This window comes from Marmota monax, unplaced genomic scaffold (genome assembly GCF_021218885.2).
Source record: "Marmota monax isolate L192 unplaced genomic scaffold, Marmota_monax_Labrador192_F-V1.1 WCK01_AAM20220418_F8-fsc00011, whole genome shotgun sequence".
NCBI lineage: Eukaryota > Metazoa > Chordata > Mammalia > Rodentia > Sciuridae > Marmota > Marmota monax.
Genome location: NW_026693082.1, coordinates 4,161,014 through 4,185,548, shown reverse-complemented (window position 1 = coordinate 4,185,548; position 24,535 = coordinate 4,161,014). Strand labels below are relative to the sequence as shown.

The following is a 24,535-nucleotide window of genomic DNA, read 5'->3' as shown; positions in this document are numbered from 1 at the left end:
TTGCCAACGGAGAAAATGCCCATTTATTGAGGAACAGCTCTGCATATTTATAGAGCCGGAGGTGGTCTGACAGTTGGCATGGGGTGCTTTTTGATTGGTGGGTAAGGATCATGTGAGCCAGCAGGGCTAGTCTGATTGGTGGATAAGGATCAGGTGAGCCAGCAGGGCTATTCTGATTGGTGAGTAAGGATCAGGTGAGCCAGCAGGGCTAATCTGATTGGTGGGTAAGGATCATGTGAGCCAGCAGGGCTCACCATTGGACAGCTCTTCTTGGGGGATAGGGAAGTTAGTCTTTGGAGCCAGGGCGACTCCCAACAGTATGTACCTACAATAGAATACCATTCAGCTTTAAAAAGGAATGAGATTCTGAGCATTTTACAACATGGATGAAACTTGAGGACGCCATGGTAAGAGTCTAACCAGTTACAAAAAGATTAATACCATATGATTCTGTTTATATGAGAATCATATGGTATTAAATTAAATTCGTACAGAGTGGAGTGGTGGTTGCCAGAAGCTGGGGGAGGGGAATGGTGATTTGTTGTTTAATGGGAATGGATTCAGTTTTGCAAATTTATAAAAGTTTTACATCAGATAGAGCACTAATCTCTAGGGTATATAAAGAACTCAAAAAGCTAAGCACCGAAAAAACAAATAATCCAATCAACAAATGGGCCAAGGACCTGAACAGACACTTCTCAGAAGAGGATATACAATCAACAAATAAATGAAAAAATGCTCATCATCTCTAGCAATCAGAGAAATGCAAATCAAAATACTCTACGATATCATCTCACTCCAGTCAGAATGGCAGCTATTATGAAGACAAACAATAATAAATGTTGGTGAGGATGTGGGGAAAAAGGTACACTCATACATTGCTGGTGGGACTGCAAATTGGTGCAGCCAATATGGAAAGCAGTATGGAGATTCCTTGGAAAACTGGGAATGGAACCACCATTTGACCCAGCTACCCCTCTCCTTGGACTATACCTAAAGGACTTAAAAACAGTATACTACAGGGACACAGCCACATCAATGTTTATAGCATCACAATTCACAATAGCTAAATTGTGGGGCTAACCTAGATGCCCTTCAGTGGATGAATGGATAAAAAAATGTGGCATATATACACAATGGAATTTTACTCAGCAATAAAAGAGAATAAAATCATGGCATTTGTAGGTAAATGAGTGGCGTTGGAGAAGATAATGCTAAGTGAAGTTAGCCAATCCCCCCAAAAAACAAATGCCAAATGTTTTCTCTGATATAAGGAGGCTGACTTATAGTGGGGTAGGGAGGGGGATCATGGGCGGAATGGATGAATTCTAGATAGGGAATAGGGGAGGGAGGGAAAGGGAGGAGGTGGGGGATTAGGAAGGATGGTGGAATGTGATGGACATCATTATCCAAAGTACATGTATGAAGATACGAATTGCGTATCAACATACTTTATATACAGAGGTATGACAGATTGTGATATATATGTGTAATAAGAATTGTAATGCAAAAAAACCCAAAGTACATGTATAAAGACATGAATTGGTATGAACATACTTTATATACAAAGATATGAAAAATTGTGCTCTATATGTGTAATAATAATTATAATGCATTCCACTGTCATGTAGTTAAAAAATAAAATCAATTAAAAAAATAAGAAAGCAAAGAGAAAGTTCCACTCCCCAGGGACAAATATAAACCCCAAAGGCATGCTCCCAGTGACATAATTCCAAAAAAATATTATAATAATAATAATAATAATAATAATAGAAAAAATTCTAGATATAGATAGTGGTGATGGTTGCACAACAATGGGGATGTACTTTATTCCACCAAACTGGGCATGTAGAAATGATTAAGATAGTAAATATTATGCCATATTTATTTTGCCATAATAATAATAAAAAAAGAACCACCAAGACTAGAGTCTTCCAAGGACCAGGGGAAGCAGAGGAGGGGCAGCCAAACCAAGTCCTATAAATGGCCAAGCATAATCCAAGGTATTGGAGGTGGCCGTGAACCACTGAAAAGGCAGTCATTAAAGAAATATTCATTAGCACATCCCCGGGAATGTGGCAAGTGGGGAGTCAGTTCACAGTGTGGAATTCTGCTGACAGCTCCTGGTTCTGGTCCGTGAGCAGCCATCAGAAATCTCTCTTCCCCCTCAGCCCACTCTCCCTCCTCCCTGCCACCCCAGAAGGCAAAGGATCTTTGGACCAGGCAGGTCCTGGCTTCCTCTTCCCCTCTCTCTCTTTCCCACAATCTTCACTTCTGTTTCCTTTAGGCTCTGGAACTTATGGTGAGGATTTGTATCATTCCCTCTCCCCCCAATCTTATGTGCTGGGTAATGAGCAGTGTTCAGAGAGGAGCACTGGATCATGAAGGCTCTGACCTCAACAGTGGGTTAATAGTGTGAATGGATTACTGGGAGGTAGTGAAAACTCTAGGCAAGTGGGGCATGGCTGCAGGAAATAGGTCACTGGGGTTGTGGCCTTGGGGATATATCTGTCCTGGGCTTTCCTCTGCCACACCCTGGATGCTTCTGTCTTGGAGCCAACTATGGACTGAATTCTCCAAAACTGTGAGCTAAGATAAATCTTTCTTCCTCTAAATTGTTCATGTCAGGTAGCTCGGAAACAGCGATAAAAGGCTAACACAGAAATCAAACAGTAACATTGATGTGCCACCATGAAAAAAAAATACACTTGTTAAAATACTAACACGTTTCTTTCTTCTATGTTCTCTTTCTCCGCCTCCCCCAAGCCAGCTCAGTGTTCTCCCATCCCTGGGCAAAGAGCAGGAGTTGCTGAGAAGACACGTTCCTTGGATTTGGTTTCCAAATGCTAAAACCCATGGAGGAAAAGGGGGTGTCAGTCAGATGAGAGCAGAAACTTCTGTGGGAACTACAGAGAAGAGCCCAGAGACTGAGGGACTCCTCCAAAATCAACTCCAAAGCCACAAAGTATAGAGGGCTTTGTTCATAGAGGCAGTAGGCTGCTCTTATGCCAGTAGAGACTGGGAAGGAAGAAATAGCTGCAGCCCAGTCCAGGATGGGACCCCAGTAAGTACGAGCACCTAGATACAGAAGACAGGTATCACACTGGCTGACCCAAGGTGACCTTGTACATCTCAGAGGTAAGGAGAGTAGACCTGAGATTCTTAACTAAAAAGATACCTCTTGTACCTAGGTGCTGCCTCTGACCCCAGGGCCTTTGTACAAAGCAGAAGGAAGGTAAATGCTATAAAGCAGCTAAGATTGAATCTCCCAGTAACCCAGAGTAGAGAAATAGTTCAGAGTCAAAATTAAGTCACAGAAGATAAAGAGGTCCACCTAAGATCCCTCACTGGTACACTAACTCAACAGAAATAAAATGGAGAAATCACATCCTTCATCAAGAGAAACATCCCTTCAGCTTGTGCTGGACAGTGAAGGACAGTCCACCTCACACCCACATGACCCTATGATGTTCACTTACATTCTATCCTGCACGACCAAGAGCAGCACAGAACTTGCCTGTACAAGGTAGCATAGTGTCCGTCTTAAATGAACCGCCTTTTCTAGCCCTTGGGTTAAACATGCACTGGCTCCCCTGCTTCATCTTGCTGTTCTGCCTGGCAGCAGCCAGAGTCATTTCTTAAATATGTGAATGATTATGTCACTGCTCTACTGAGAAGTTCCCTTTTACACTTACAGCGAGACCCAAACCACTGAGCCACCATAAAACCTTCTGTCTCCTGCCATGATTTAGCTTGTCGATGCCACAACCCCCTCCCTGCCATTGTCTCACAGTGACCCTCTCTCTGTACCCACATTTAAAAGGGTTATTCCATAAATAGACCATCTCCTTCCAGTGTCCCAAGCCTCTAACATCTCCCCTGCCTGGACTTACCTAGGTCTCCCCTGCCTTGTGCCTGGCATGAGTGGCCAGTCAGTGAGGCCTCAACCCACAGCGCAGTGCCTCCCAGGGAGAAGGTGCCAGCAACCTCCTTCCTCATCAGCCTCTTGTTTGGAAGGGCAGGGGCAGAGAAGACAGGTGCAGGGGCCAAATCTGTCCTTACAGAGGCATTTTATGTAATGATTTGAACTCATTATCAATAAGCAGAAATCAAGAAAATCTGCATAAAATATCCAGATGCCTGACTGAAGGTGAAAATGAGATGACCTGGCACTGATGGCCCAGTGTGATCACTATGCAGCAGTGATCAGTGGGTACTGTGCTCACAGATATACCCACAATACAGTGGGCATGGTACACATTAATGGCCAGGGATCCTAGGCAGAGCCATCAGCCTCCTGTGCTTCCCTGTCCATCCATCCTCGCCCCTCCTACTGTCACCCCAATGGAAGGTGCCTATCATACTAACCGTCTCTCCCTGCCTGGGTCCTGTGGACACCCAATCAGAGGATGCTTGGAGCCGAAGACTCAACCCTCATCACATCTTGACCCAGATTCATGGATGACTTCATCCCCATCACCAATAAGCCAAATATAACTTGCTTCACACCTGTAGCCTCCTACTTCCTAGAGTTTGCTGGGGTATCTTTTTCTGAGTTCAGAAAGCTGATAAAGAACTCCATTAGTGAAGCAAATTTATTTCCTATTTCTTAGTTGTGTATCTGAACTCTACTTGTATCCATAAAGATTCCTTATATATTTCATCTCTTATCTGAAGAGGCATGACTATGTTGGCCTCATTTTCATAAGTTCTTTTACTGGTTAGGTCTTAAGCAAGATGAAAATTCATCCCTAAAGGTCCACAATAACTAAGCAACAATTTCCTGAGGCTGCCTAGACTCCCCAGCGCCTCATTCCAACAGCTGAACCCCACGCAGAATCTCAGCCCCTGGCGCGCTCCCAGCTCACCAACGTTATCAAGCACACCCAATGAAGCATCTTCAATTACAGGGAATTCAATATCAATCCCCCTCTGCAGACAGGTCTAAGCTGGTGAAACTGCGGATGAGAAAGCATTTGCATCTCTTGATTAGAGGCTGGCCCAAAACCAATTGAATCAAAGGACTGCAGAGCTCTATTACAAACAATTGCTTGTGGTGACAAGGGAGGTTGATGGAACATCATCTCAGGCTGCAAAGGGGCCTGTTCTCATATTAAACTAATATTTTAGACACTAGCTTATATCACTTCAAACTACATTACATTTGGCGGGTGGGTGGGGGCAAAGTTCCATTTCTCCCCTGAATTATTCAAAATCTTCTCAGGTTTTGAATATATTCCCCCTAATAAAAATGTTCCCTCTGAAAATTGTTTCAGGGCTTTGTTTACTCCAAAGGCTTTGAATGACTTTGAATGTTTGGTAATCAATGGACTTTTAACATCTTGGAATTAAAAGTTATCATGAAATAATGGTTCATAGTCAGTTGATTTTTAGGGGGTGATGAGTTTACTAAAAACTTTGCTAGTGGCTCTATATACTTACATTCTAATTTTTACTGGTTTCTTCCTTCACAAATGCATTTATCTATCTTTCTGTTTTCTCAATAATGTCTTTTGGTAGTGGTAGAGCGACAGAAATGGAAAGATAAAGTGACTCCTAAGATGTCATCGCCAACAACATTGATGACACTTTTGCTTTATGAGACGTGTACAAAATGAATCCCAAGGAGTAAACAGATCTTCAGAAACAAGAAGACTTGATGATGAACCTAGGTGGCTGCAAATATCATTCCCCACTTTACAACTGGGGAAATTAAAGAAGAGATGAGCTCAAATACTGGACACAATGGAAGTCCCTATCACTCTTGCTGCAATATCCTCACATCCCTGAATCAGAAAACAACCATTAATTCCTTTAGTCCCAGCAAGGGAGGGATTCCCACACGGGTCCCTGTGTTATTCCTTCCTGTCTCTATCCTCCAGTTACTTCATCTTCCATATTAGAGGCTCTCCATGTGGCTGTACATAGGACCCACCTATTCATTTAAAAGAATTCTGATGCCTGGGTCCTTCTTCTGCATATTCTGACTTTATTGCTCTGGTTTGTGTCCTGAGCTTTAGGTTAAGTCTCACTGAACAATCAATGCAAAGAGTCTCTCAGGACCTATGGCCCTTGCCCAGAGTCAGCCTCACAGCTTGTGTGCCCAAATGGCTCAGAGACACATGCTCTGTGTTGGTTAATTGGTTGGTTGGTAAAATTGACCATTTTAGCCATTTTTAAGTGCATAGTTCTATGGCAAGAAATACATTCACATTGTTCTACAATGGAATGTTTGCTTTTTATGGAAAGAGTATACTCTGTTATTTTAAATGTGTTTATCCTTAGGAACATTGAATATAAAAATGCAGATGTTTGGACTCTGGCAACCAAAAGTGAATATGGCCTTCAGCAACAGTCACTGGGATGGGGCAACAGCACTGCACCCCCTTCGGGCACAGCAAGTGTCTCTGGGTTGCCTCCTCATCCTGAAGTGACTCCCAGCCTGGTTCCTACAGACAGGCTCTGTCCCAGTCCATCAGCAGGGCCACACCTTTTCAAGCCTAAAAATATTCTATTTTTTTTTTTTTAATCTCATGCCCCTTTCCAGCCACTGCCTCTGTCTCTCTCTTCCTCTCCTTCCTCTCCCATTTACTCCTCAAAACCCTGAACTCTGTCTTTCTCCTTCTCCACTGCACTGAAACCACTCTGTCAAAGACCAGTGACCATACACTGCCAAGTCACAGGGACATGTGCAACGAACTCTAATTCTCTGTGCCCACTGGATGATCTCAAAAACTGCATCCTTGGGAGTCTCTATGATCATGCCGAGTCCTGTCCCTCTTTGCCTCTTTCTATGCAGGATTCCCTTTTGCCCCATGGCAAGAGGGGAAATATATTGCACACTTGTGGCTTGCTACTACCCACTAACAAGTCCAGATATGGTGGATTGGTCAAAGGCTCAAAGATAGTCCAATAGACCTGGTTCTGAGTTCCCAACTGTGTCACTTATATGACATACACACTAGGATTCAGGGCCAGTTATCCAACTTGGCCCCTAATTTTTTTTTATTTAAAAAAATGGGGACAATAATTTCCACTCCAAAATAATGCAAGAGTATGTGAGAATGTACACAGAGCTCTAGACTAGAACATCACTGTCTGGTAAAACTTTCTGAGAAAATGGCAATGTGCCACACATGGGCTGGTCAATATGGAAGGTACTAGGTACCCGTGGCCAATGAACACTGGCAATGGGTCTTGTATGACTAAGTTAAATTTTTAATTTTATGTAATATTTATTAATTTAATTTAAGTTGGCTTAATTACACGGGGCCAGTGGCTCCATGCTGGTAGCACAGCTCTGGAGTGATAAACACTAAAGAAGCATCAGCAAACACAGCTACTACTCTCATAAGTCACTATTAACAGAGGGAATAAAAATAGCCAACCTCTCCAGTCCAAACGTCCCACCTGAGCCTCAGGCTCTGCAGAAACAGTTGAGGCCTGGTCCTGTTAGAGGATCTTATGCTCAGGAAAGTGACTAAAATTTATAAAGAACATAATAAACATTCAGCAATTGTTTTGTCCCAACAATTTGCATCTGGTGAGGAGGCAGACATGGATTCATGGTTTCCAGGACACTGGGGAATGAAACTTCACTACACTCAAGTAGAGATTCCCCACTGCTTGGTTCTCTAGAATCTGATTACAGAATTGCACAGGGTTAGTGGCTCCACACTGGAAAGCACAGCTCTGGAGTAATAAACACTAAAGAAGCATCAGCACCTGCTCCTGCCTGGAGCCTGTACTAGGACTCTCTGCTACTGTTAAATTCTTACATCTGTGTCATAATTAGCACCTTTCTGTGAATCACCATCACTGTGACCAAGCCTGATCCAAATGACCCCAGATACCTCCACATGGATCCCCACCACCTTCCAAAGCCCCAGATAAAGTTTGTCATTTTTGTCCCCTCTCCGAGAGTTCACTTCCCTCTGTATTCCACCCTCTCAACTGGCCGAGCCTGAGCCATTCTAGACCGCTTCCAAGCACTAAATCCAACTGCACAGACTCGAATTACTTCACACGCTGTTGGAGGAAACCTTGGAGATTATCTTCTCCCATTTTCTGATTCTAGAAATTAAGAAACCAAAATGAGATCAATAAAGGTAAATTCATTAGGGTTCTCTGGAATAACAGAATCAATAGTGTGTGTGTGTGTGTGTGTGTGTATGTGTGTCTGTTGTGTGTGTGTATGCATGTGTGAAAGTATGAAGAGAGAGAAAAATACTTATTTTAAGGAATTGTCTCACACAATTACGGAGGTTGGGAGGTTTAAAATCTCCAGGGCAGGCCAATAGACTGGAGAGAGAGGAAGAGCCAATATTGCAGTTCAAGTCCAAAGGCCATCTGCTGGCAGAATTGCTTCTTGCTGGGGGAGGAAGGATGTCAATCTTTTCTTCTATTCAGACCCTCAGCTGACAGCATGAAGCCTACCCACCTTATGGAAGACAATCTGCTTTACTCAAAGTCCACCAACTTGAAAGTTAATCTTATCCAAAAATGCCCTCACAGAAACATCCAGAATCCTGTTTGACCAGATAACTGGGCACTGTAGCCCAGCCAAAGTTGACACATAAAATTAGCCATTGCCAAATTAAGGTGGCTTGACCAAAGGCACTGAAATAAAGCCAGGGGAAAAAACTAAGATAAGCTTTTTAAAAATACAAGAGCATAATTTCCTTCATAGCTAAAAGTCTATTAAAACATAGAAAATTTTTTATAAAAAGCATCTATACTTAGTATAGTAAGTTCTAAATAATAATAAGCTCTACTTATTATTAACATCTGTAATTATAATAACAATATAACACAAAGTCCATATTTATTGAGTAAGGAACATACTCTGTGCTTACAGCTTTCACAGTATCACTGCAAACTGCAAACCTACGGCATTGTTGTGAATTTTTGCAACCACTGTGTGTTCTATTCTCAAGTTAGCATGCATATATCCAGATTCAAAGATGTATTTCAATTGGGATGATTTATTTTTGTTTCTAAAACTAAAACCATAACATTAAGTGCTGACACCTAAATGCCCATATATACGTCTGAACTTTTAAACTACTGCCCCCTTAGGTTCCTGGCAACAAAATTAACTTTAAAAGGTTGATATGCATCACCTCTTTGGAATCTTTTTTCCAATCCAGGACATTTATCAGACATTTCCAAAGTAAACCAAAGCTGTACATTTGCTAATCGGAGTTTATGCCATTATTTCAGACAACACAGTCACTACCAAAGTCCACAATCCCTTATCCAAAATCTTAAATACCAAAAAGATCTAAAAACAGAAAGCTTTCATACCTCATTTAATAGCAAAACATAACCTAAACCCAAATAAAGCTATTTATACTCTATTTCAAAATCTCACTTAGCACAAATGTTCATGTTTCACTTCAGAAATATTAATGTATTCAATGCAAGATGCTGTCCCAGACCCCTCTAGGAATGTCATGTTGTATATGATACAGGCATAAGCTAAAAGTGTGAAGAAGTGAAAATTCCTGCACATACTTGGCCCTAAGATCTACATAGACCCCATTTTTATAAATGAGGTCCCCAAGGTTCAAAATGAACCCAAATATAGCCCCATCAGATGTCAAAGCCAGTGCAGGGATTCCTGACCACCGTGCCCTATCCAGTCACACTTCCACACGCAGTTACAGAGTGGGCTGCTGGCCATCAGGTACCACTGGAAACCAAGAACTCTATTTTGTGGACACTGGAAGGTACATGATCTGTTCAAACATATGTGATCTCATCAGAACCAGATGCAGAAGTCCCATGCAGCCCCCTTTCATTGATTCTAGGAAGAAATCAAAAATTTCTCCCAAAAGAAATAAAAGAGGGAAGGAAGGGAGGGAAAGACAAATTTGGAGTTTTCCATTTCCCCCAAAAGATCAACTACAAAAGATTTTAAAAACTACTAAAAATTCATTCCACATCTTTCCATCCTTCCTACCTAAGTGGAATGAAGAGAATTCACCAAAGCTCATATGATTACTCAGCAATCATCATTATTTCAAGTACATCAAGTAGCAGAAATAGCCAAGGATGACCACAAGCCTTCGATGCAGGCAGCAATGAAAAGGGAAGGTCAAATGGCTGTCAAGTCTACTGAGATGTGGCCGGAAATTGGTAGAAAAACACCAGGAGCCAGAGGAGCCTAAAAATGAAGAGGAGAACCCAGAGCAAAGCCAGAACCTAAACACAGGCTCAGTTTGGGAGTGTTGTATGGTGCCCAGGGCGAACTTGCACCTGCTGCCCTTCCTACTGTGAGCTGGAATCAAAGAAAAAAAAAAGGTGTTCAGTAGCAGTGATAAGACACACTTTGAGTTTTAGTAGTTGTTAAGCTAGTACCCTAGCTTTCATTCTCAGATACCAGCGGGCTCTTCCCTTCTTTATCCATTTCCTTTCATTGGAAATGTTTTTAAACAATAAGTAGTGGCCTAGGAACTGGCTGAGATAGAGGGGCTTTGCTTAGAGCCCTCGACTTCAGCATGTCTCAGAATCACCTGGAGGATGTCATGCAGATTGCTTGGCCCTGTTCCCAGAGTTTCTGATTTCAAAGGCCTGGGCTTGGGCCCAAGAATCTGCATTTCTAACAAGTTCCCAGGTGGTGCTGCTGACCTAGAAAAGTGCTGGTCAATAGAAAGACAACATGAGCCAAACATGCAATTTAACATTATCCAATGGCCACATTACAAAAGTAAAATCTGATAAGTGAGATTAATTTTAACAATGCACTTTACAGAGTCCCCCAAATGTTATAATGTCAACATGTTAACAATATCAAATTATTAATGGGAGATTTCATGTCCTTTTTGTCAGATGAAGGCCTCAAACTCAAGCGTGCATTCTGCGTTACAGCACATCTCAATTTGGACGAGCCATGTTGACAGTGCTCAACAGCCACATGGGGCTTCAGACTGCTGTACTAGACAGCATAGGTACGGAAGATGGTCATTGTATGAGAACTAGAATGCACATAGCAGGCTAACTGGCATTAAGTCTGAGTGACAATACCTGATATAGAGAAGTTAGGCCTCTCTAAGGGATGGGAAGGTGGAACTGCCAGGAACTCTGTGTGTGTGAGGGATCAGAGGACTTTTGAGGACAAGAAAGCAAATAGCAAATATTCACCTGAGCAATTAATGGCATCCTCTGTCACAGTCAAGATTGATTTCCTACTTAAGAATCCATTTCCCATCCCCACAAAGAAAGGAGAAAGAATCCTTAGGTCATGTCAGAAAGGTCACAGCACTGGGAAGCAGTCTTCTGACTTCTGCACTCTGTCCATACAGAACAGGACCAGATGCATTCACACCCGAGTTAGCCCTGGGGTGACACATTGGTTGGCCATGCTAGCCCTGGGCCTGCGACCTTGGCACCTCCAAGATCCATAATACAGGCCAGACCAATCCTCACGGTGCCAGTTTCTGAGGCAGCAGGGCCACTAATGACAGCTATAAAAATGCAAGTGACACAGTGGTCATCAGGCAAGAGGCCCATTGGCAAATGCCCCTCAGGTCACAGTGACCTTGCCCATACAAGAACAGCAGATGCCTGCCATTGTGCCCAAAGCTCAAAGGAAATAATACTCCTGGCTTTCGTTTTCATCCATCTCTTTATTCATGTTATATTAAGATATCTACATACAATAAAATGCAATCTTTTTGATGTACAATTCTGCGAGTTTTGACACACAGTCATGTAACTACACCAGAATTAAATTATAGAAGAGTTCCATTGCCCTCCTGATTCTTTGTAGTCAGCCCTCCGTAAATCTCTACTCCCTGGAAATTCTTGATCCATGTTTCCATAGTTTGGATTTTCTAGAATATTACTGAAATAGAAGCATACAATATGTAGTGTCTTCATACTGTATTCTTTGGTTTTACATAATTTGCAATTTACCCATAGAGGCTCATGTATGTCCCTACTATTTTAAGTTTTTCAAATTGTGGCAAATTATACATCATATAGAATTGACCAACTTAACTATGTTGAAGTGGCATTAAGTAACAGTGGCATCAAAACACATTCTCATTGTTGTGAACATTACTGCTGGCTCTATTCTTAGAGACTACCCTCATCACAGTATTAATTTTTAACTTTAATTCCACTCCAGGTCCCTCAAGAAAAATCTGAAACTCTGACAGCACATCCTGTTGGGAAAAGATATGAATAAATCGAGGCACATCTTAGAATGCCCAGTAAAGTCCAAGTTCCAGTCTGTGGTCCTAGAGTGATTAAGAGAGCTGCTTTTCATTCTCAGAAGCATCTTGATTTAATTTTTTTTTTAAAGTATATGACTGCATCTGCCACAGGGAAAAAGTTTCTCTGAAGCAGTCCTGTGGGAAAGACAAAATTCTAAGTCGCCATGGGAAGGTATTTAACAATGCATACATACCTGATACTCACTTCTAAGATTTTTATCTGCACATGCCTATAAAATATCACCGCACCAGAAGCAATACAAAAACAAGAACAATATCAGAAGCAATCCAAGTAGCCATTATAGAAAGCTGGTTACATAAACTGTGGTCTAACTACAACCCAAAAAAAGAATGACGCTCCCTATTGTTCTAATATGGAAAGAGCTATAGAATATTCCTTCAAGTGAGTAAAACAAAGAACAAGATACAGAATATACTATTTCTTTTATGTAAGAAAGGCAGATGGTGATAGGAACAATGTATAAAGAAACCCTCCCCCAAAGAATTAGTGTATCTAGCTATGGATGAAGGGCTGGGTGGTCTAGAAGTGGGGTAGGGAACAATAAACCTTCTTTAGATATATTTTCTAATATCTTTAAAGTTTTTAACAGTGTTTATAAAATAAAAAGAAAAAATAGACTGAAATATTCCTTGCAAACAGAACTTCCAAATTTAATGGTATGAATTTTTTGTTATAATCAAATTATTTCAATATTCAGATAATCAATACATTTGCCCTTTTAGCACTTAAATATACTCAATACCCCTCAAATATCTGAAGACTTCTTTTTAAAATTAATTCATTTTTTGATTCTCCCTTTTCAAAATTCATCATATAGTTTGGCTGAGCATGAGAAAGTTCCTTCTGACCATGTGCCATAAATCTAAACACACACAAAAAATTAATGACTCCAAATTCTCTGCAGGAGCCCATGCTCATTCCTTTGAGGGAACAATATGCACTGAAAACAAGAATCGTTTTAAAGTAAACGAAAAAATTGCTCCAAACTTAAAAACACTGTTTTAATATTGTTTCAATTTGCACATTAAATGGCATCTTAAAAACAATGTCAAGCATTTTCTAAGCTCTTACTTTTCTTTATTTTTTCAATTTTAAATCTGGGAATCACATTAGAACTAATAGGGCTGACCCTGAGATAGCCCCCCAAAACCTAAACTGATATTGACTCCATGTTTTACCATTAAACTACTTAACTTCAAGTTTGCATTTTTAAAATCTGGTCCTCAAGATAATCTCTAAATTTCTAAGCATTTCTTTCTTTTTTTCTTTTTGCAAAAAAATAAAAAAGGATTGTTTTTAGCTGAGAAGAAACAATATACCTTAAAGTGTATTGTTTAGTTTTCACAATTTTGTTCTTTAAAATGGGAAGGACCTGATCATGGTTTTCAGGATGCTAAGGCACTATTGACTTTCAATGACAATACCTGTTTATATAATAATGATTTTTTTTAAAAAAAAAGAATAGGAAAGCACTAATTAGGTGGCTTTCTCGTTAAATTTATAAGCATAAATAAAAGTCACAGCAACTTGGTCATGGAAACCATCGCTCTCAATGCAGAGCACCTGACAAAGAGTTTTAAGTCCCCAACTATGGTTGGTCACACCACCTGCCTCAAACAAGTCTCTCTTCATTAAACTTTCCTTCAACCCTCAGCTTCTTAACAAAACCACGTGGAATCTAGAAGTCATCCTAAAATGTTCACCAGCGCTCCTTGCAGAGCCCAGGCCCAGAGATCACAAATGCCTTTGAGGAATAGCAGAAGGAGAGACTTGCCACACTGACCAGAGCCCAAAGCATAGGCGGTTCACTCTGGAAAGGTCATACTGAGTGAAATGAGGTGGAAGGTTCCAGGAAAGGAGCCACACTGGGTGGCTGTTGTCAAGTGATTGTGGTCGTCAGAACCCAGCAGCTTTGATAGCATCCCTGGTAAGGACCTAGGCAGATGGTGCAGACTCCACTGATCAGTCACAAGAAGGGGAGTCATAAGGCCAGAGAGCCCTGAATGGAGCCCATTAGGTCACTGAGACCTAGAAACATGCTGTCAGCTTTTAACAAAAGAAAATTATCATAAAGAATTACACTTCACGGGATGTGCATACCTGTAATACATTGGAGTCTCTATTTTAAAACACACTGTAAACCATCATATCCCAGTAATTTCTAAGAGATGTAAGAGATCATATCTTGGTCAAGTTCCCCAATGAGAAAGGTGTGTCTGCTGGGCAGATAAAATGCTGTAAGAATTCACACTAAATTCCTTTTCCTCTTCCCATGTGACACTGTGACACATATAAAGCCAGCTATATGATTTCTACATTTTAAGGAGGAAACAAATTCACAAATACTGCCCCTTCCTATTCTCCTCCTGTAAAGGACCTTTAAGCTCTTTGTTCTATATTGTTTAATCTAGTAGCCAGAGTGTGCATTTCTGAGGCTGTGTCTTTAGATACTCTATTCTGTTCACTAATCAGCATTGTATCTACAAAGTGAGAAGTCAGGGTTCAATCTGTTTCATCCTTGTCAAAATTATTGGGTGAGACCAGAAACATTCTGATGTAAGAAAATCTTCAAACTATGGGGAAACTTTCACCAGTAGTTATCTTTGACATTTGCCTATTTCATTTAACTTGCTATGTTCTTAATATGCTCTAATGAATGTCAAGGCTGAATTAAAAAAAAAAAACAGTTGAAATGCACATGTGGCAATAAAATGTAATAGAAAAAAATATATAGTTTTTTAATTTGGCAGAGAAATTCTTTGAAGGACCAATACCACTGCACTTTGTGCAAGATTGTGATTTGGAAGTCATTTTTCCATCTTCAAGACCACTGCTGGGTTATGAATCTCTTGCAGAAGGCTGTGATAATCTAGGAAAGAGATAGCAACTATATTACATCTGGAGAAAAAAATGTGATACTGAGAAATATTAGGTTTCATAATTAGTATTTTTAAGCCCAAAACATTAAACAGGCAAAGTTGATATTTTTTTAAGTTTATAAGGTTTCAATTTCCCATTTAAAAAATAATAAACCCTAAACTCCACCAGCTCAAAAAAAAAAAAAACAACTGATTAGTATACTACTGGTCTTTTAAGTTATCTTTTTGTTTCTCTTTCTGCACCCAAGAAAGGAATTTTTTATTTGGGTTTCAATAAAGGCTTTTATCCTCACTGATAACATAACAAAATAACATTGTGATGATTCATGTACATGTGAAGCTATAACAGTATATAAATGTCTTTTACAAAATTCTGTTCAGTCAAATAACTGCATAATAGAAAGCAAATAAAGAAACCAATTACCACATAACCTACATTTTACAAGATTTAGAAGTAAGTTGCTGGGAACTAAGAAAATATTATCCTATTAAATAAGTAGATACACATGCATAAACACACACACACACACACACGGAGTTTAAGTTTCTAGGTTAATTTCCCCAACTAAATTGAATCTATCAACAATGAATTATAATAATTGCTGAGCTCTGGTCATTAAGATTTTCCTTTCCTTCTTCTTAGAAGGCTGTTAGCCTTGGACAAAATGTCTACCAAGCTTCTTGTTTAGCAAGCTTCCTTTGCTCTAAAAGTCCATCTCCCAGCTCTTCACTCCCAGAGTTATTCTGTGCCTCATGCCATGGCTCTCCTACCCAGGTCTTCACTTTTCCCCCCAAACTGGTTGGGGTCCCAAATTACCCAACTCTTGGGCTTCTTAATTCCAATGCCAGAAATTTGATTTACTGAACCCCAGAGCTGCAGGATCCCCTGATCCAATCAATATTCCAATTTTACCCCCATGGAAGCCATCTATACCGTGAAATATGCCTCACTGTGATCTATTCAAAGACACTTGCATCTTTGAAAAGTTGACTATTAACCCAAAGGATGGTGTAGAATTCCAGGAAATGTGAACAATAAGCATGGAAACACCTAAGCCACCAATACCAACCTATTTGGCAGCCAGTCATCCCTGCCCTAGGTCTGCCCAGGGTCATCTCTTCCAGCTAGCACTGCTTTTTGCAGATGCTCCCCTCCTGCACTGTGTAATCACAAACTAGCTAAGAACATCAGGGTGGTGGCCCCATGGGACAAAGGCAGAACCCCAGGAAGGATGGGGCCAGGCAAGATGTAAGTGCAGCCAGTACATAAATGGAAAGTTGGGGGATGGATTGGTGGCTCTGTCACTGTAGCTGAAAGAACAGATCTGGTGGCTGTCTTCTGTCCTATTCCTGTTAAAATTCTCTGCCAAGTTAAAGAACCGCATATATTTTTTCTATCACGTCTTTCTTTTTGACTAAGCTAAAATTCCTATTCTCCAAATTGGTCTAAATAAAAGCCGGTTGAGTTGAAATATTTTACAACACCGGGTGGCTTCAAGTGAAAAAGAGACATGATAATGGGATTCATTGATCAAAACCACTTAAATCTACTATGACAAAAGTAAGTTCAGCGGACTCATCAACCCCTCTCCCCTCCTCACCCACAGACAACCGAATATACCTGCTCCCTCACCTGCATTTGTAAACCTGAGGTTAGGTGTAACTCAACTTCTCTTCCTCAGTCCTCCCACCAAATCCAGAGCAATACGTTTTTAAGAGTACATCACATAGTCCGTGGACAAAGTCCAAAGGGGAAAGCACATGTAATAAAGTCCAAGTCCCCCCACAGCTTCCCTCTTCCTAACCACCTGTCCTCCACAAAAGCAACCCATACATCCTTCCAGAATTAGCCCACGCATATTTCTTTATCATCAGGATTAGCAAAACATACAGATTATTTTGTACCTACCTACCCAAGCCACTTCCAATATCTTGGAAATTTGCCCATTCTGGTCCACATAAAATCTCCTTATTACTACTAACAGCTAATCATATGCCCTTGGATGTGTGTAATATCACTTGATTATTCCCTCACAGTAGTCAAATAGATACTCACGTTCCTCTTGTGCTACAAAAATGTCCTGCTTACTCTAACTTCTAAATGATTTCATTTGGGAGTTTTTAGTCCCCAAACCCAGTCCCACCACCATCCGCTCCAGCCTCTTAGCTTTGCTTCTCTTTTGCTCTCTGTGCCTACTCTCATACCTACTCTCTCTTCTTCTTCTTCTTCTTCTTCTTTTTTTTGGGGGGGGAGGGAATAGGGTGTTGCTAAGTTACCCAGGCTGCCCTCTAACTCCTGATCTTCCTGCCTCAGTCTCCCAGATAGCAGGGATTACAGGCATGCACCTGCAGTCCTGGCTGCACATCCGCTCTCTCCTATCTCTTGCTCCTGCATTTCCACCGACTTTATTCGGCGCCTCAGCATCCTTCCCCCGCACTATCACAGTGCAACTGACCTCCTTTGTTTCTTGTCCTCCCTCTCATCCATCCTCCAAAATGCACCCAAATGCACTGAATCACAATTCTTTCCACATCTGTCTCCAGCTTAAAATCCTTCAGCAGCTGCCCTTCACACTCAATGAAGGGAAGACTCATTGGCACCCTCCACATGCTCCCCACAGGGTCCCCCTCATTGTCGTCATGCTGATTGAGTAATGTCATGCTGACTGTGGTCCTCAGACAACATCAGGCCTCCTACTTCTCTTCCTTTGCTCCAACTGGGCCCTCCTCCTGGAACATGCCAAGGTCCCGTTTCATCTAACTCTTTACCCAGGCTTCCAGACAGCTACGCCACCACCCAGGAGGTCATCTTTGACCCTTCGAACAAGCCCAGGCTTCCCCAGCTGCCAGTGCCTGCTTCAGCCTCCCCTGGGGTGACAACACAGTATAATCTCCTTTCCCCTTCACCTGAGCTCCAGCAGAGGTGGAATCCTGAATGGCTCACCTCTATGACACTCATGTGGTCCTTTCACACGAACTGGTACAGAAAGTGAAAGAGAAGCAAAGCTAAGAGGCTGGAGGGAACGGTGGTGAGGCTGGGCTTGGGGACTAAAACTCCCAAATGAGAAAACTGCCTGAAGAAGTCACTGTGGGTGTCAGAGGAGAGGACTAACAGGGCTCTTGGGCAGGGAGGGGTCCAGGGTAGGAGGCTAACAATCACAACAGGAGCATTTAGAGGCTGGCCAGTTAGAAGATGAGGTCCTCATGTAGGAACCTTAGGATAAGGAAGAAAGAACTAGGGATGACTCTGGATTGGTTTTAGGATCAAGAAACTTAAAATAAATGCAGTATCTTGACCACTAGGGCTGGAAAGGATTGTGATTCAAATTTCAACCCACTCAAACACTAACATTTTCAATAACATCCTGCTGCCACCAATCCAATCGGGCTGCCCACTGGGCTAAGTGCGGAAGTGTTAATTGTCTAGAATTTCCTCCGCACTGCAATTTCCTGGGCTTGATCAAACGCCCATATGGAACTTCATTTTCTCCTTTTATGACTGAAGGATTATCACTCAGCCCTCACATTTCCCCTGGGGAAGCGGAGGCTCCAGATGCGCCAACCCTCGTTATAGGATTTTCCAAGAGCTATGCATATTTTCTTTGTACATGTAGCTTTGCCATTTATTATTCATTCTACCAACTATCTAATCTATTAATGTGCTGAGCTTTCTTTATAAATCATGAATTAGCTATGTGGCATTTTGGTGAACAGTAAAACTGTCAGGGTGTGATGTGTGGAAGTCTTGTGCAGCAGAAATTTCCTCTCGCTATCCATCCTGAGAAAATAACATGAAACTAGCCAACGGTAACTATGTTTTTCTAAGATTTTCAATTCTAAAGGAAGATAGAAGCTATGGTCTCATCATTTGCTTATTTGATCTAACACATATTTATTAGAAGCCTACTACATAACAAGCACTGCACTAGGTGCTAAGAAATAAAAACAAATGAACATAATTCAGCTCCTTCAACACCCCGTTATGTACCAAGGAGGAAGCAAGCAAAATGTCAAACTGGGTCACAAGATGTAGTCATAGTTCTGTTCCCTTAACACAGAGAAGGCAAATTAGAGGGCCAATGGGTTCATTCAAACATGATTCATTTGGCCCAAACTGTGTTTTTAAAAACGTGACTCAGTATTTTAAAAAACTAAATCAAGAGATTTCACAAAATTAAGCTAAATTTAATATTTTCACCTTCTCTTGGAAAATACATTAAAATATCTACAATATTGATTCACATTCTCACAAAACACAAGTCCCCCAGAGCCAAGTTGCAGCTGCCCCTCTGTGCGGAGCTATGCCCTCTGCAGGGTGCAACCCAACCATCATGTCCCCAGCTCTGTCAGCTTTCTGCTATGAGCATTAGTCATCAAAAGTGAAAAACAAGAGGAAGACTGCGAGGACAGTGTGACTCAAGAAAAATCAGAGAGAGAATAATTCTCTGAAGCTGTGAGGAACCCTCCTGTATGCTGCATATGCAAACGTGGAACACACAGCACAGTTCACTCATGTATGTAAAACTGGAGCTGCCAAGGGCATCTGCACCTCCACCCTCTGCTCCAAGAGTCATCCATCATATACTGGGCAGCAGAGAACATCAGAAATTCCCGTCCTCTTCTAAGACGGAAGTCCTTAACATCAGATATCAAAATGTGAGATATTTCTTATCTTCCTTCTTCCCGATCAGGCTGTAAGGATTCTATCTTCTATTTCCATTTGCTGTGGTTATTTGTCTATGGGTATCCAATGCTGTGCTAAAATAAAAATGTAACCTCTCTCCCCATGTGTCTCCAACACTTAGAATTGACCTGTTCTCAGCCTCATTAGTAATCAGGAAAAGCCAATTACAATTACAGTTAGGAAACCTTGTCACAAAAGTCCATGGCCAGAATGTCATAAAATAAGAAGGAAACTCACAAACAAGAGGCAGTCACTTTTAAGAGCAATTGACAATAATCAGTAAGGTTGAAAGGGCAGATGCTCTGTGACCCACACTGGGACTAGTAATACATGCCCCTGAGTGGTAGCTTTTGACCTTTTCCCTCTGACCCTCAGTGAGAAATTCATTTTACATCATGGCCTGGTCCATGTGCACATGTGTATGTCCCACCCCCCACATATTTAACAGAAAGAACCATTTAACAAAACACCTTTATAATGCACAGTTTATTATTTATATAATATACAATTCATAATTTTAATTTTATGTTAGTTACACTCTATTAACTTGATTTCATGACTCATTAATGGATGACAGTTTGAAAAACAGTGGCCTAGGAATACCTCGCAGGTATCTATGGAGTTATCAGAAATTTTGTTGCATTAATTTTGCTACGATTTAAAAATTAAAAATCATCTCAATGCCCATCAACTTCAGACAGGAAAAAAAAATTTATATTCACATGATGCTCTTCCCATAGAACAGTTAAAGAGAATGATATAAATGAATCTATTTTAATGCCCCCCCCAAATGCTAGTATTTTTGCTTTAAAAAGCAGGCTACATATACTCTGTATGCTTTCATCACACAAAATAAAACTGTATATATTTCCTTGGATAGATACATACATAAAGTAAAAGTATAATATCATTTAAGAAAATGCTCACACCTATTTCTATAGTGGTTTTCTTGGGGATGGTACATAGGGAAGGGATTAAGATAAGGATTTGAAGCTGTAGTTGTATCCAAATTATTTTACTTCTATTATTTATTTTTTTTTTGTAAAATGCAAAGATAAAGCATAAGGTGTGCATTCAATATGGATGTGCATTCAAATTGAATATTGTTTATATATTTTTTAAAGTCATAAAATAAAAATATAAAATAAGTTTTAAAAGATTACCTTTTCAACGTACACTTTCTCTCCTAAGACAGGAACTAAGTGAACATCGGAGGTTTTGAAAATCCAGTCTCTAATACCCTGCAGCTCTCAGAGGGTATGGTATCAACAAGAAGCTTTGACATTAATATTTCAGTTTTACAACACCTTGGGCCAGAAGGTAAAATGAACTTAAGTGGTTGGTTTTCAGAACTAGTAAAAACTGGACTTTGGAGAAACTACGATCACCTGGGGTTTCTGAACATTAAAATGCTCTACTCCCAAATACACACTGCTTAGTCTGAAACTTTGGTGGTTGAAATGCTGCCTGGTGCTGAACATGCATGATTTTAGCTGACTCCTTGCATGGCCACCTGCTAAAGTAACGTAGAAAGACTTTTCAGGAACCAATTACTTGTGGAATAATAATGCTGACTATTTTCTGTGGGTAAGTCTCCTGGAAGAACAGTAGGGTCACTTATCAGAGATGCCACTCATTCTCATACCTGTGACTTCTGTGACTCTAAAGGTTGGCATTTCCCCCACCCAGAATGTGGACCCCACTGCCATCTTCACTCTCCAGAAATAGCTTTGTGCAGACCTAGGATGCAAAGCAGTATTCAAAATCGGCTTGACCTAAGCCAATATTCCTCAATAGTCATTCTGTGTGTGTAGTTTGAATATCTCCAAGCTCAAACTATGTCTTGTGAAATTTGTAAGTTCTCCTGAGTAATAAAGCAATAAATTATATGCTGGAATTCACCATTAACACTTGAAATCAGTGTTAATGTGACTTTTCTGTCTAATATAGTTGTCTGTATGCAAGACACAAAGTTCACCCACTATCTTATTTTCAAAGGAAGCTTTGGATCATGGAAAGAAAATGGTAAATGGGATAAGAGCACTTAAATTTGCGTTGCATTTTGGCTACACAGAAGCTTTCTGACTTTGGACAAATGTTTACTGTTTGCAACTTAGGTTCTTTGTTTGTATTTTCTCACATATTTGTATGAGAATCAAATAAGTTCAGGTAGGTGAGATAATTTCTGCACAAAATAAGCATTGTGAAAACATAGGATGGTGCTTTTATTTGTGGCAACATTAATGAGCGTAATGTCTATATCCCATTATGAGATGCAAATTAACACAGGAGATTGCTATTTCCCATATTTGTACATTATAGCCCATTCAATTTTTTCTACAGCTCTTATTGCTATAGTCCTAATGGGTTTAATATTTCTCTCAACTATTAATTTGAATTCTTTCTATTTTACAATTTCTTTTTCATTTTGAGAGAACAGGCACTCAGATTGTTTCTCAAAATGAAAACCTGAGGATTCCTTTCAAGGTATCCCAGGTACCTGGCTCATCAGACCATTGAGTGATATTTGCTTTCTTTATGAAACAGTTCATTTTGTTGTGTTTCACTGGCCTCAAACTATATATCTGGCCTCAGTTTACCAATATTAGGGGAAAAAATAATACCAAGATCATTATAGTGTTATTTTATTGTTAAAATACCCTAAGCCCAGATATCTTTAAGATGTTTTCAAACGATTTAAATGATGAAGCTTCTCCCATTTTCGACTGTCTCAAATCCAATACCCACCTCTAATTTCTGGCACTGTGAAATTACTGACTTGTGAGCAATGTTCAGATTAAAATACAAGTGACTTAGTGAATCAAATATTGGTTACACCAAATGCCGCAGTCTGGCTGGGCACAAAATAACAGAGCCACCACACCGCCTTGTAGATTCAAACAGCAACTCTTTATTCTCGAACTGTCACCGGCACTCTACATGCACGTTCTGGGAAAATCCACACTCCACCGGGCTCTGCGTACCAAATACTCTCTGAATCCCGCGAGAACTCAACAGGAACTCAAGGAGTGGGCGCCCCGAGGCAGCAGGATATGCCCTATTCCCAGCAGGATCCACCTTAAACCTGGAACCGCCCTATTCTCAGCAGGATCCACACCCTAAACCTGGAACCGCCCTAAACCCGGATCCGCCCTGGTCCTTGAGCAGGGTCACCTTTCTCAAACATTCATGCAATGTCACTGCAAATGACCTGGGTCCAAGGCAAGCCCATTTCCACAATGGAGAGTCCTCCCTCTAAGCAACATGGGGTAGGCTGACAAGGAAATTGCCATGCGTCATTCCTACTTGGCTAGGGCTCTCCGCAACTGCTCTTACCTCCGTCTACATCAGATGTCCTTGAAAATCACAAATACCTAAGATAAATGCCATGTGTGGGCACCTCTGTCACACTGGGTCCTTCCCTCAACATGGACAAAGCAGGGTCTCTAACCCTAAGGATCTCCTCTGGCCATTAACACCAAGCAGAACCCAGGAAAGCACATTTGTACAGCCCTTGCCACATGGCCCTGAAATGAAAGCACCAGCATGCTTTCAGAGGACACCTTTATTTTGGCTCACCGTTTTGTGGGTTTTAGTCCATGATCCCTTGGCTATATTGCTGTGGCCTGTGATAACACAGTACATCATGGCAAGAGAGCATGGAAGAGGAAGTTGTCACCTCATGGTGGCCAGGAAGCAAAAGAGAGAGAAATAAGAAGCCAGGATTCCAATATCACCTTCAAGGAAGTACGCCCAATGAGCTAAAGTCCTTCACCTTCTAAAGGTTTCTTCTACCTCCCAAAATACCAATGGCTGGGACCAAACCTTCAACACACAGACCTTTGAGGAACACTTATAGCATTTACATGAAAAGTTCCATCTCCCAGTAAGGTCAAGATTTAAATTTTCTTGCCTTTCTTCATGTTCTAATTCATGGTTCAAAAGAAGGAAGCAAACTGTTCTCTGAAAGCTCACTGGGTGTGCTTCCTTGAAGGTGATATTGGAATCCTGGCTTCTTATTTCCCTCTGTTTTGCTTCCTGGCCACCATGAGAACATAGAGAATATTTTAGGCTCTGTGGGTCACACAATCTCTGGTCACGGCAAATCTACTGATGTAGTGTGAAGGCAGTATAAACAAAATGATCAGGGCTGGCTGTCTTCCAGTCCAATTCTATTCACACACACAGGTGGCAGGACAGATCTGGTACCTGGGCCATAAGCCGCTGACCCCTGTTCTGCAGATACTCACAGATTAGCCTCAGATTCACCAGTTTGAATGGTGGCTAAGGACTATTTCACAATGCTAAACCATTCATATTTTTCTTTAATTTGTATATGTAAATATCTAGACACTGCATGCATGAAGCTTAATACTTATTTTTTACACTGACAATTAGACAATTTTTTTAAAAAGATTCTTTTCGTAAAAGTATTTAATGAGGAGTAAAACTTCAAAATATTAAAATTGCAGTTTTATTAATAATAATTTTATTCAAAACTTTGATATCATGAATTGTAATCAGTATTCTGCTTTTTATCCTATTGCACAGTTGAATATTTTAGTGAAGATGATAATTTCGAAAAATTTTAATTTCCACATTTATTTTATATTTTTGTTGAAAATAGATTTATGTTTCACATACATTGGATAAATTATATTTTCTAATTCTCTAGATGATTAAGAATAAGTGAAGATTGTTTTAGAAATAGAAATTATGAAAGTAAAAG

General features: G+C 40.6%; 1 protein-coding gene across 3 annotated transcripts in view; it reads right to left on the bottom strand.

Moving 5' to 3' along the window:
* Mtus2 (microtubule associated scaffold protein 2) overlaps positions 1-24,535 on the bottom strand; it is a 595,926-nt gene that overhangs the window by 425,769 nt on the left and 145,622 nt on the right. The window lies entirely within an intron of this gene.